Source organism: Salvelinus alpinus, chromosome 2 (assembly GCF_045679555.1).
Source record: "Salvelinus alpinus chromosome 2, SLU_Salpinus.1, whole genome shotgun sequence".
Lineage (NCBI taxonomy): Eukaryota > Metazoa > Chordata > Actinopteri > Salmoniformes > Salmonidae > Salvelinus > Salvelinus alpinus.
Genome location: NC_092087.1, coordinates 11,505,941 through 11,519,911, shown reverse-complemented (window position 1 = coordinate 11,519,911; position 13,971 = coordinate 11,505,941). Strand labels below are relative to the sequence as shown.

General features: G+C 43.2%; 1 protein-coding gene across 2 annotated transcripts in view; it reads left to right on the top strand.

Annotated features, from left to right (window-relative positions):
- Positions 1 to 1,847: 1,847 nt before the first annotated feature.
- LOC139553842 (protein phosphatase 1 regulatory inhibitor subunit 16B-like) overlaps positions 1,848 to 13,971 on the top strand; it is a 176,170-nt gene continuing 164,046 nt past the window's right edge. For both annotated transcript variants that reach the window (XM_071366579.1, XM_071366587.1), the window contains exon 1: positions 1,848 to 2,033. The gene's annotated coding sequence lies outside the window, so the exon portion shown is untranslated. The remainder of the gene's footprint in view (positions 2,034 to 13,971) is intronic.

Below are 13,971 nucleotides of genomic sequence, written 5' to 3'. Positions count from 1 at the left end.
GGTGCCTTATTGCTGTTATAAACTGGTTACCAACGTAATTAGAGCAGTAAAAATAAATGTTTTGTCATACCTGTGCTATACGGCCTGATATACCACAGCTGTCAGCTAATCAGCATTCAGGGCTCCAACCACCCAGTTTATAATTGGCTTTACAGCCCACTGCTGCCTGGTATTGACTTGCAAATTACATTGTAAAATGGGAGTACGCAATAGTTGCAAACTCGTAATTACTTGATAATATCACCGTGTGTAACTGAAAGACGACTAAAAAAAATAGATATGTGATACAGTAATCACAAAGTACATGCAGTACCATGCAGTACAAAACCTCTCAACATCAGTGTTAATGCTTTCTGAGTTGGGTCATGCTTTTTAAGCTACATTACCCATTGCTGCTGCAGTCAGCACCTTCCATCTCTGACAGCCACTGGTGTTTTTAATCTTTAATGATGTTAATAAACTACAGTACCAGACGTGTGTGTGTGTGTGTGTGTGTGTTTGTGTTTGTTTGTGTGAACCTGATAAAGCCTCTCTCTCTCTTTGTGTTTTGTTTATTCATGTCGGTGTAAAAACTTCTCTCTCCCTTGATGTTGACAGAAAGTAGAGCAGCTAGCCACTGCATGATGCCATGAAATATTTAACATGTTCAGACTATTAACCTACAAATGGGTAAAACCCCTGGCCTCAGCAACTGCCATGAGAGGAGGAGAGGAGGACAGGAGGAGAGGAGGACAGGAGGAGAGGAGGAGGAAGAAGAGGAAGAAGAGGAGAGGAGGAGGAAGAGGAGGAAATGGTTTAGGAAGATGGGGGTGTAGGAGAGGAGGGGAAGAGGAGAGAATGAGGAGGAGGAAGAGGATGAGGATGGATTAGGAGGCTGGAATGTACTGTAGTAACAGTAACATAGTTGTTTCTCTCAAGCCACTGCCTGTTCTGACATAGATTCAGTAAGGCTGGTAACAAGATATCAGATGCAGTATTTTTGCAGTACAGTGCAGTATGATATTAACCACTAGGCAGACATTTTTCCTATTTCTGGGAGGAATTCTAACTTGAGATCCGCTCACGTAGCTTGTGTGCTAGTTTTCGTACAAATCTCCAATTGACCTCAATGTATAATTCACAAAAAAATCGGAATAGATCTCCCGTAAGGATTTGGGTCTCAATGTTAACCTCATCAAACACACATGATATAGAGGATGTCCTTATAAGCAGATGTTTACTCTCATTATGCCAGAAAATCGGTTCAATTCTTATGGGATCTCACCTATATTATCTTTGATCCATTTTCCACTATAGAAGGAACGTAGGCCTGCATAAACGTATAAATTCTGTGCATTTTCAATGAAACACTTGTAATGTATCCCTTACCTTTCTTCACAATAACGTATGGAAATTGGGATTTAGTCGGTGAAGTTGTGGTGCTTAGAGTGACTGTTAGGTTATCTTTGGTGGCTGACATGTTTTTTCAACTCAAGACATAGAAGTTGAAGTCATTGTATTGGAAATTAAAGATGTTGCCCAATCATGTTTTTTTCAACCATTCAAATGATGCGTGTCAATGAAAATCCAATGAACCACAACCCTATAGGTCTAGGCCTATGTGTGCAGATATGGCTGTGGCATAACAAAGCAACATTTCATCATAGCAGAACATCAGTAAGCTATCATCAGAATGGTTCCAAGTCCAACATTTTGAAATGTTTCTAAAGTAGACAAAAACTAGACGCTTATCTCTCTACACTTGATGTTTTCGAGGCCAGTCTCCTGCTACCTCCGGCAAGCCAGCCCCACCCTCGCCGTGTGACTTGTAGTCGAGGGGCGTTCTGTAACAATCTGCAGCGGGCGGCAACTAGCGACACAGCTGCTGTAGCATTTCTTGCCTGCCCTCTTGTCTCCTGTACAGCTACAGCGCTACTAGTTAGCCACAGGACAATATCCCTGCTGTAGGCTTCAAGACATGTTCGTCTTTAAGAGTTCCACTCATCCCAGTGAGTGAAATTGGAACAAGTTAGTCCATTGATAACCTACAAACGGTGAGTACAATATATATTTTTTTACAGATGCGATCAGTTTTGGTGGTCTTCTGTTCGATTGATTCAAATGAAATGTGAAAGAGGAGGTAGTGGAGCAGAAGACAGCGGCATTGGGAGGGGTACCTCTACCTCGTTTGAGAAGAAATGTCTCTATCTCGTTGTTTGAGCAGTTAGCCCGACTTTACCGTTACATTACCATTTCATTACTGGCAACCAATTATTCATTGCCGTTGCTGGCGCCACAAATGTAACAAATAGCCTAATCATCAAGACGTGTGCCCGGATTCCAGGAGAGAAACATATCACCGATTTCTGCGCTAGATCGCCAACAATGTTTCAATCCTACTTGTATGTTGTTGTCTGGCCACTTGGGATTTGCAGAGGCATCAGTCAGTGCACGCTTCAGAAGTTAGTAACGAGGAAGGATGATTGACAATTTCAATCTGAGAGATGTTGTTTCCTCCCTCCGTACTAGTTGCAGAAGTCAGTCCCACACGTGCGATGGGGGAAGACTGCCAGGGGCTTTATGACAATGTTCAGGTTATTGTATTCGTTAAAGTAGACCACAAGAGAATAGCCTAAATAGAGATACTGTAGATAGAGGTTACTGTATTTAAAAATATATATTTATATCATTATGCTCTCTGGCTGTATAAAATAGTATTTAATTGGTCAATGTAGAATAGTGCTGTTGTCCCAATAGTTGTGCCTTTATTCTACTTGTGTAGGCTAATAACAAAAAACACTTCTTCAAAGCACTTCATTTGATTACAGAGTAATATTGGTAGCCTACTTGACTCACGTAATTACAACATTACTGGTAATGCAAATCGTTGGAGCTTAGTTGGTTTTGCTTACACTTACTCTAGGCGTTTTCCTTGTCTTGTTCTTCCAAATCAAACGTTCTTTAGGGTCTGATTTCTTTATGCCTAGTTCAAGAAAAAAAAAAAAATCATAGGTCTATGCCTGGTAAATTGGTCATATCTCCTTTCTGTGTAAAATGTAAAGTGTGCCTTTGGTATTGTGTAGCCCTTTGGCTGGGAAGGGTGGCCCTTTTAAATGTTTGATGTGTGGGGATGTCTGGAGCGGGTTCTCTGGCTGTTCCTCTCAGCAGCTGCACTGGCTGTCAGCTATGGTTAGGGATGGGCCATCAGACGCAATACACTGTGCCCACTGCTCACACACACTGGCAGAGCCACAATCACACAGGAACGATGGTGACACACACACGTATGAACACACACACACACACATGTATGAACACACACACACATGAACACACACACAGTAAGACATGCACTTATATGCACACTTTCTTTAGTCACACACACACACACACACACACACACACACACACACACACACACACACACACACACACACACACACACACACACACACACACACACACACACACACACACACACACACACACACACACTCTCTCTCTCTCTCCCAGTAGGAGGTCAGATTAGAGGTTCCTGCGGCTCAGAGCAGCGGGGGGGAACCATGATGATGTCTACCAAAATGGCACCCTATTCCCTACATAGTGCACTACTTAATGACCAGGGCTGGCACCCTATTCCCTACATAGTGCACTACTTAATGACCGGGGCTGGCACCCTATTCCCTACATAGTGCACTACTTAATGACCGGGGCTGGCACCCTATTCCCTACATAGTGCACTACTTAATGACCAGGGTCCATGGAACCCTATAGTGCACAATTTTTTGTTTGTTTCAAAAGTAGTGCACTATATAGGGGGAAAGGGTGCAATTTGAGAAGCAGGTGTCATCTGCTCTCTGCAGGACCCTAGCTAGGGCACCTAGAAAGATGTGCCTGATGCACCGGCCAGTAAGCCACCAGATTAACCGACAGCACTGGCCGCTTAAATGCTTGTTGTAATCAGATAACTGTGGTTTAGTATTAGTACTGCATGGCCATGGGTAAGTCAACAGGTCTAGGCAAGACTTAGAGGGGAGAGGACATTTTACTAAGCACGGGTCATGATCAACCAACATATTTCAATTTGAATAGAAACACAGAACAGAGAAACGCACTGGGTTTGGTCAGCAGGCCGATGTGTGTGTGTGTGTGTGTGTGTGTGTGTGTGTGTGTGTGTGTGTGTGTGTGTGTGTGTGTGTGTGTGTGTGTGTGTGTGTGTGTGTGTGTGTGTGTGTGTGTTTGCGTGTGTGTGTGTGTGTAAGCACTGCTTTCTCTCTGTGTGTGTGTGCTTGTCATACATAGCAGCAGGGAAATAAGCTTTCTGCTGCGGTAACATAAACAGGCTGCATTTCATGTTGAAGTGGAACTGCTTTGATGTCAATCATCATGGATTTAATCTTCTACTAGTCTACAAGCTGAATTTAAAAAAAATAAGTATTTTCTTCATCTTTAGTGAGCCTCCCGGGCGTCTAATGTTTCAATATTTCATGAGAAGTGAAATCTCCAAATTAGGGTGTTGGAATTATCATGCAACGGTTAGGGTATAAAACAAACTACAGAGAGAGAAAACACACACACACACACACACACACACACACACACACACACACACACACACACACACACACACACACACACACACACACACACACACACACACACACACACACACACACACTGTGACGATCATGTCATTTTGGATGGCGGTAATCAGCCAGCCAGATGACCGCGGGCAGCGTCATAACCGCTCGAATCACCAAAGATTTGCTCCTGAGTGCATGTGCCGCCATAGAACTAGAATGAATAGAACTGGCGTCCCCATTCAAGTCAATGATGGCACAATGCTGATTCAATTCAACTGACATTTGTAAAAATACATTCCATTGCATCAGCCACATCCAGTTGACATCATTTGATTGAGCATTCTACATCTCAGCAAGGACCAACAAAGTATAGGATTTGTCCTCATTTCCATAGACTGCAGCATGCCTTTGTTTTTACCATTGCGGAGGCATCTTGTAATGAGATAGTAATGACGACTGATAATAACGGGTACAACATCAGGATGCACATCTTTCCCTTTCAAGACAGATCGATGCGTATCTATATTTTATTTTATCTTTATTTAACCAGGCAGGTCAGTTAAGAACAACTTCTTATTTACAGTGACGGCCTACCGGGGAACAGTGGGTTAACTGCCTTGTTTAGGGGAACAGTGGGTTAACTGCCTTGTTCAGGGGGAGAACGACAGATTTTTACCTTGACAGCTTGGGGATTCGATCTAGCAACCTTATGGTTACTAGTCCAACGCTCTAAACACTAGGCTACCTGTCACCTCAACGGGCTCCGATACAATACAGGAAGGATACGTTTTAGTTAGAAACGACTTGGTGCGATTCGGTTTGATTAGAGGAACGAATCAATGCGATTCGGTGCAATACGATTCGCAGTGATGGAAAAAGTACCCAATTATCATACTTGAGTAAAAGTAAAGATACCTTTTAATAGAAAATGACTCAAGTGAAAGTGAAAGTCACCAACTAAAATACTCCTTGAGTAAAAGTCTGAAACTATCCCGTTTTAAATGTACTGAAGTATCAAAAGTAAAAGTAAATGCAATAAATCATTTCAAATTCCTTATTAAGCAAACCAGATGGCATGATTTTCTTGTTTTAAATTAACGGATAGCCATTGGCACACTCCAACACTCAGATTCACAAACGAAGTATGTGTGTTTAGTGAGTCTGCCAGATCAGAGGCAGTAGATGACCAGGGATGTTCTCTGTTTAGTGAGTCCTCCAGATCAGAGGCAGTAGATGACCAGGGATGTTCTCTGTTTAGTGAGTCCTCCAGATCAGAGGCAGTAGATGACCAGGGATGTTCTCTTGATAAGTGTATGAATTGGACCATTTTCCTGTCCTGCCAAACAAGTACTTTTGGTCTGATATTAGCTCCACTATCTAGCTACTCCTTACTGGTCTGATATTAGCTCCACTATCTAGTTACTCTCCTCTCCTTACTGGTCTGATATTAGCTCCACTATCTAGTTACTCTCCTCTCCTTACTGGTCTGATATTAGCTCCACTATCTAGCTACTCCTTACTGGTCTGATATTAGCTCCACTATCTAGCTACTCCCCTCTCCTTACTGGTCTGATACTAGCTACACTATCTAGCTACTCCCCTCTCCTTACTGGTCTGATACTAGCTACACTATCTAGTTACTCCTTACTGGTCTGATATTAGCTCCACTATCTAGCTACTCCTTACTGGTCTGATATTAGCTCCACTATCTAGCTACTCCCCTCTCCTTACTGGTCTGATATTAGCTCCACTATCTAGCTACTCTCCTCTCCTTACTGGTCTGATATTAGCTCCACTATCTAGCTACTCTCCTCTCCTTACTGGTCTGATATTAAATCCACTATCTAGTTACTCCTTACTGGTCTGATATTAGCTCCACTATCTAGCTACTCCTTACTGGTCTGATATTAGCTCCACTATCTAGCTACTCCTTACTGGTCTGATATTAGCTCCACTATCTAGTTACTCTCCTCTCCTTACTGGTCTGATACTAGCTCCACTATCTAGTTACTCTCCTCTCCTTACTGGTCTGATACTAGCTCCACTATCTAGTTACTCTCCTCTCCTTACTGGTCTGATATTAGCTCCACTATCTAGTTACTCTCCTCTCTTTACTGGTCTGATATTAGCTCCACTATCTTGCTACTTCCTTGTCCTTACTGGTCTGATACTAGCTCCACTATCTTGCTACTTCCTTGTCCTTACTGGTCTGATACTAGCTACACTATCTAGTTACTCTCCTCTCTTTACTGGTCTGATATTAGCTCCACTATCTTGCTACTTCCTTGTCCTTACTGGTCTGATACTAGCTCCACTATCTTGCTACTTCCTTGTCCTTACTGGTCTGATACTAGCTACACTATCTTGCTACTTCCTTGTCCTTACTGGTCTGAAACTAGCTACACTATCTAGTTACTCTCCTCTCTTTACTGGTCTGATATTAGCTCCACTATCTTGCTACTTCCTTGTCCTTACTGGTCTGATACTAGCTCCACTATCTTGCTACTTCCTTGTCCTTACTGGTCTGATACTAGCTACACTATCTAGTTACTCTCCTCTCTTTACTGGTCTGATATTAGCTCCACTATCTTGCTACTTCCTTGTCCATACTGGTCTGATACTAGCTACACTATCTAGTTACTTCCCTGTCCTTACTGCAGGACAGCACTCCCCGGCAGGTGGGAGCGAAGGACACACTGCCTGTGTTGTTGTTGTCGGCTTGCAGCGCAAATTCTCCCGATTTGAGCAGTAGACTGTCACGGTGACATCGAGATGATAACTACCAATACTACAACTTGTTTCTCGTGTAGGCTGCTATGCTACTCAAAATATAATCAAGTGGCATGGAACAAATGTGCGACGTTAGCGATGTGCTAAAGCTGCCCGGTGAAGCAACAGTAGGAAGCACCTTGAAACCACACCGTTGCACTGGTCAGTTATACATACAGTCATGGGGTCATTCACACCGGCTTTTCGGTAAATTAGCTAATTGGCATAGAGATGGTGACCAATCAAATGAAAGTTTATTGTTTGGATACACAAATGTGCAGATATTATCGCATGTGCAGCGAAAAGCTTGTGTTTCTAGCTCCAACCATGCAGTAATATCTAGCAATACATAACAATCACACATAATCCAGATTATTATTATAATCATTTAATTTTGTATATATACGATGAGCCATGACTAGAATACAGTATGTACACTGAGTGTAGTAAACATTAAGCAGACCTGCTCTTTCCATGACACAGACTGACCAGGTGAATCCAGGTGAAAACTTGGATCCCTTATTGATGTCACCTGTTAAATCCACTTCAATCAGTGTAGATGAAGGGGAGGAGACAGGTTAAATAAAGATTTTTAAGCCTTGAGACAATTGAGACATGGATTGTGTATGTGTGCCTTTTCAGAGTATGAATGAGCAAGACAGAAGATTTCTGTGTCTTTCAACGGGGTATGGTAGTATTTTGGTATTTAGTATTTTATTAGGATCCAACACATTCTTGTTTCTTATAACAAGAAGAAGTGATGCAGTCAGTTTCTCCTCAACTCTTAGCCAAGAGAGACTGGCATGCATAGTATTTATATCATCCCTCTGATCACTATAGATCAAGACGTGCCGCTCTGTTCTGGGCCAGCTGCAGCTTTACTAGGTCTTTCCTTGCAGCACTGGACCACACGACTGGACAATAATCAAGATTAGATAAAACTAGAGCCTGCAGAACTTGCTTTTTGGAGTGTGGTGTCAAAAAAGCATCTATATGTTTTGACCATGACAGTTTACAATCTAAGGTAACACCAAGTAATTTAGTCTCCTCAACTTGTTCAACAGCCACACCATTCATTACCAGATTCAGCTGAGGTCTAGTACTTAGAGAATGATTTGTACCAAATACAATGCTCTTAGTTTTAGAAATGTTCATGACCAGTTTATTACTGGCCACCCATTCCAAATCAGACTGCAACTCTTTGTTAAGGCTTTCAGTGACTTCATTAGCTGTGGTTGCTGATGGTTGAATCATCAGCATACATGGACACTCATGCTTTATTTAATGCCAGTGGCAGGTCATTGGTAAAAATAGAAAAGAGTAGCGGGCCTAGAGAGCTGCCCTGCGGTACACCACACTTTACATGTTTGACATTAGAGACACTTCCATTAAAGAAAACCCTTTGAGTTCTATTAGATAGATAGCTCTGAATCCACAATATGGCAGAGGTTGAAAAGCCATAACACATACGTTTTTTCAACAACAGGTTATGGTCAATAATATCAAAGGCTGCACTGAAATCTAACAGTACAGATCCCACAATCTTCTTATTATCAATTTCTTTCAACCAATCATCAGTCATTTGTGTCAGTGCAGTCAGTACATGTTGAGTGCCCTTCTATATAAGCTAAAAGTCTGTTGTTCATTTGTTCACAGAGAAATAGCATTGTATTTGGTCAAACACCATTTTTTCCAACAGTTTGCTAAGAGCTGGCAGCAAGCTGATAGGTCTGCTGTTAGAACCAGTAAAGACCGCTTTACCACTCTTGGGTAGCGGAATGACTTTGGCTTCCCTCCAGGCCTGAGGACAAAGACTTTCCTCTAGGCCCAGATTAAAGATATGACAGATAGGAGTGGCTATTGAGTCAGCTACCATCCTCAGTAACTTTTTATCTAAGTTGTCAATGCCAGGAGGTTTGTCAGTAATCTTTACACCTCTCCCACACTAACTTTACAACATTCTAACTTGCAATGCTTTTCTTTATTCCCCCCAAAAATGTATCCACGAATACAATGACTCACTGTTCGTTGTTGGCATTTCCTGCCCAAGTTTGCCCACTTTACCAATGAAGATATTAGTTATTACTGCACTGTCGGAACGAAAAGCACAAGCATTTCTTTACACTCGCATTAACATCTGCTAACCATGTGTATGTGACCAATAAAATTAGATTTGAAGTAATCATTCAAATAATTGGCAACATGAGAATTGGTTTTGTGATGAATAAGCCATCTGATTCGATGAGAGATGGAGTTGAATTTGTCTTTCTGCCCATCACTTCATCATTCTCTATATCATTATTCTTGGCTTCATAATACCGTTTCTTCCTCTTCTTTTTGTTGAGTTTAGTCACATCATTTCTCAGTTTGCAGTAAGTCAGCCAGTCAATTCCTCATCAATCCATGGAGCCTTAACAGTTCTAACAGTCAGTTTCTTAACAGGTGCTTGTTTATCAATCATTGAAAGAAGCAATTTCATAAATTCATCAAGTGCAGCGTCTGGATGCTCCTCATTAATCACATCAGACCAACAAATACTATTAACATCATCCACATAAGAGTCACAGCAATATATTTTGTATGATCTCTTATCCACTATTTTAGGCCCAGCTGTTGGAACTTTGGCTTTCCTGGATATAGTCACTATATTGTGATCACTGCATCCAATGGGTTCAGATACAGCTAGAGAACACAGTTCTACAGTATTAGTAAAAATGTGATCAATACATGTGGATGATCTTGTTCCTGTAGTGTTTGTAAACACCCTGATAGGTTGATTTAATAACCTGAACCAGATTCCAGGCACTGGTTACAGTGAGAAGCTTCCTCATGAGTGGACAGCTTAATGAAAACCAGTCAATATTCAGGTCCCCAAGAAAGTAGACCTCTGTGTTTACATCACATACACTATCAAGCATTTCACACATATTATTTAGATACTGACTGTCAGCACTTGGTGGCCTATAGCAACACCCCAAAAGAAAAGGCTTTAGATGTGCCAGGTAAACCTGCAACCACAACACTTCAATAACACTTGACATAAGATCTTCTCTAAGCATTACAGGGATATGGCTCTGAATATATACAGCAACACCTCCCCCATAAGCATTTCTGTCTCTTCTATAGATGTTATATCCTTGTATTGCTACTGATGTATCATCAAATGAATTATCTAAGTGTGTAACGCTCGTCTTCCTCCTCGTCTGAGGAGGAGCAAGGATCGGACCAAAACGCAGCGTGGGTTGAATACATAATAATTTTTATAATAATAACGAAGACGAAAAAAACACTTGAACAAACTACAAAATAATAAACGACGTTAACAGACCTGAACTTGAGAACACATAAAACATGAACGCACGAACAGGAACAAATGAACGAACGAAACGAAACAGTACCGTGTGGCGAACAAACACAGACACCGCAACAATCACCCACAAACAAACAGTGAGAACAGCCTACCTTAATATGGTTCTCAATCAGAGGAAACGTAAAACACCTGCCCCTGATTGAGAACCATATCAGGCTAATACAATGAACCCAACATAGAAACACATAACATAGAATGCCCACCCAGCTCACGTCCTGACCAACTAAACAAGGCTAAACAAAGGAAATAAGGTCAGGAACGTGACAAAGTGAGTCTCAGAAATGGATAATATATGAATGTTATCTGATGTTGGCAAGTTATTGATTTCATGAACCTTATTTCTAAGGCTACATATATTAATATGGGCTATTTTCAGCCCTTTCTTGGGTAGCTTATCAGAGATAGACATAATATGGAAAAGAGCAAACAAAGAAAATAATATACATTCAGCAGTCCATTAATCAGCTGGTGTGTGTGCGCGTGCTGCGGGGTTGAAGCTACGAACCCATAGGCTTGTCTCTCTCAACCCTTCCAGGCTTCTGGGAAGGAGGGTGGACAATGAGCCTGTCTTAGCGGATGTAAGCAATGTCCCCATGCGATCTAGCAGCTTTCATGGCTGAGAAGTTATTTTCTCCAAGATAATTTCCGGCACTGTCCTCAGACTCCATCCAGGTCTCATGTGGAGATTCTTTAATTCCGCCCACAACCATGTTGTTTCGCCTTGATTGTCCCTCGAGATAATCTGATTTCTCTGTCATTGTTATCATGGATTCACGTACAGAACTGCTGTTCTCTCTCAATGACTTACAGATTGCTGTCATCTTGCCGTTCTCCTGTTTAAACTCGTCGAGCTGACCCTGGGTGAACTGCAAACTGTTCTTCAGGTCCTGGACCTCTCTGTTCTCCTGTTTAAACTCGTCGAGCTGACCCTGGGAGAACTGCAAACTGTTCTTCAGGTCCTGGACCTCTCTGTTCTCCTGTTTCAACTTGTCGAGCTGACCCTGGGAGAACTGCTAACTGTTCTTCAGGTCCTGGACCTCTCTGTTCTCCTGTTTAAACTCGTCGAGCTGACCCTGGGAGAACTGCTAACTGTTCTTCAGGTCCTGGACCTCTCTGTTCTCCTGTTTCAACTCGTCGAGCTGACCCTGGGAGAACTGCTAACTGTTCTTCAGGTCCTGGACCTCTCTGGTCAGGTCGTCCATTCTTTTATTAGTTTATTCCACCAATCAAATGTATTTATAAAGCCCCTTTTTACATCAGCCGATGTCAAAAAGTGCTATACAGAAACCCGGCCTAAAACCCCAAACAGCAAGCAATGCAGGTGTAGAAGCACGGTGGCTAGGAAAAACTCCCTAGAAAGGCCAGAACCTAGGAAGAAACCTAGAGAGGAACCAGGCAATGAGGGGTGACCAGTCCTCTTCTGGCTGTGCCGGGTGGAGATTATAACAGAACATGGCCAAGATGTTCAAACGTTCATAGATGACCAGCAGGGTCAAATAATAATCACAGTGGTTGTCGAGGGTGCAACAGGTCAGCACCTCAGGAGTAAATGTCAGTTGGCTTATCATAGCCGACCATTCAGAGTATCTCTACCGCTCCTGCTGTCTCTAGAGAGTTGAAAACAGCAGGTCTGGGACAGGTAGCACGTCCGGTGAACAGGTTAGGGTTCCATAGCCGCAGGCAGAACAGTTCAAACTGGGGCAGCAGCACGACCAGGTGGACTGGGGACAGCAAGGAGTCATCAGGCCAGGTAGTCCTGGGGCATGGTCCTAGGGCTCAGATCCTCCGAGAGAGAGAAAGAAAGAAAGAGAGAATTAGAGAGAGCATACTTAAATTCACACAGGACACCGGATAAGACAGAAGAAATACTCCAGATATAACAGACTGACCCTAGCCCCCCGACACAAACTATTGCAGCATAAATACTGGAGGCTGAGACAGAAGGGGTCAGGAGACGATACCCTCGGACAGGGCCAAACAGGCAGGATATAACCCCACCCACTTTGCCATAGCACAGCCCCCACACCACTAGAGGGATACCTTCAACCACCAACTTACCATCCTGAGACAAGGCCAAGTATAGCCCACAACGATCTCCCCCACGGCACAACCCAAGGGGGGCGCCAACCCGAACAGGAAGATCACGTCAGTGACTCAACCCGCTCAAGTGACGGCATAGACCCTCCTAGGGACGGCATGGAAGAGCACCAGTAAGCCAGTGACTCAGCCCCTGTAATAGGGTTTGAGGCAGAGAATCCCAGTGGAGAGAGGGGAGAGTTGATAGTCTGTATAGCCTGTTGAGCGTTGATCGGCAGGTAGGCTGTATAACCAGGTGAGAGTTGATAGGCTGTATAGCCTGGTGAGAGTTGATAGGCTGAATAACCAGGTGAGAGTTGATAGGCTGTATAACCAGGTGAGAGTTGATAGGCTGTATAGCCTGGTGAGAGTTGATAGGCTGTATAACCAGGTGAGAGTTGATAGGCTGTATAGCCTGGTGAGAGTTGATAGGCTGTATAACCAGGTGAGAGTTGATAGGCTGTATAACCAGGTGAGAGTTGATAGGCTGTATAACCAGGTGAGAGTTGATAGGCTGTATAGCCAGGTGACAGTTGATCAGCTGGTAGGCTGTTTGGCCAGGTGACAGTTGATCAGCTGGTAGGCTGTATAGCCAGGTGAGAGTTGATCAGCTGGTAGGCTGTATAGCCAGGCGACAGTTGATCAGCTGGTAGGCTGTATAGCCAGGTGATAGTTGATAGGCAGGTAGGCTGTATAGCCAGGTGACAGTTGATCAGCTGATAGGCTGTATAGCCAGGTGACAGTTGATCAGCTGGTAGGCTGTATAGCCAGGCGACAGTTGATCAGCTGGTAGGCTGTATAGCCAGGTGAGAGTTGATAGGCAGGTAGGCTGTATAGCCAGGTGAGAGTTGATCAGCTGGTAGGCTGTATAGCCAGGTGAGAGTTGATAGGCAGGTATGCTGTATAGCCAGGTGACAGTTGATCAGCTGGTAGGCTGTATAACCAGGTGACAGTTGATCAGCTGGTAGGCTGTATAGCCAGGTGAGAGTTGATCAGCTGGTAGGCTGTATAGCCAGGCGACAGTTGATCAGCTGGTAGGCTGTATAGCCAGGTGAGAGTTGATAGGCAGGTAGGCTGTATAGCCAGGTGACAGTTGATCAGCTGGTAGGCTGTATAACCAGGTGACAGTTGATCAGCTGGTAGGCTGTATAGCCAGGTGACAGTTGATCAGCTGGTAGGCTGTATAACCAGGTG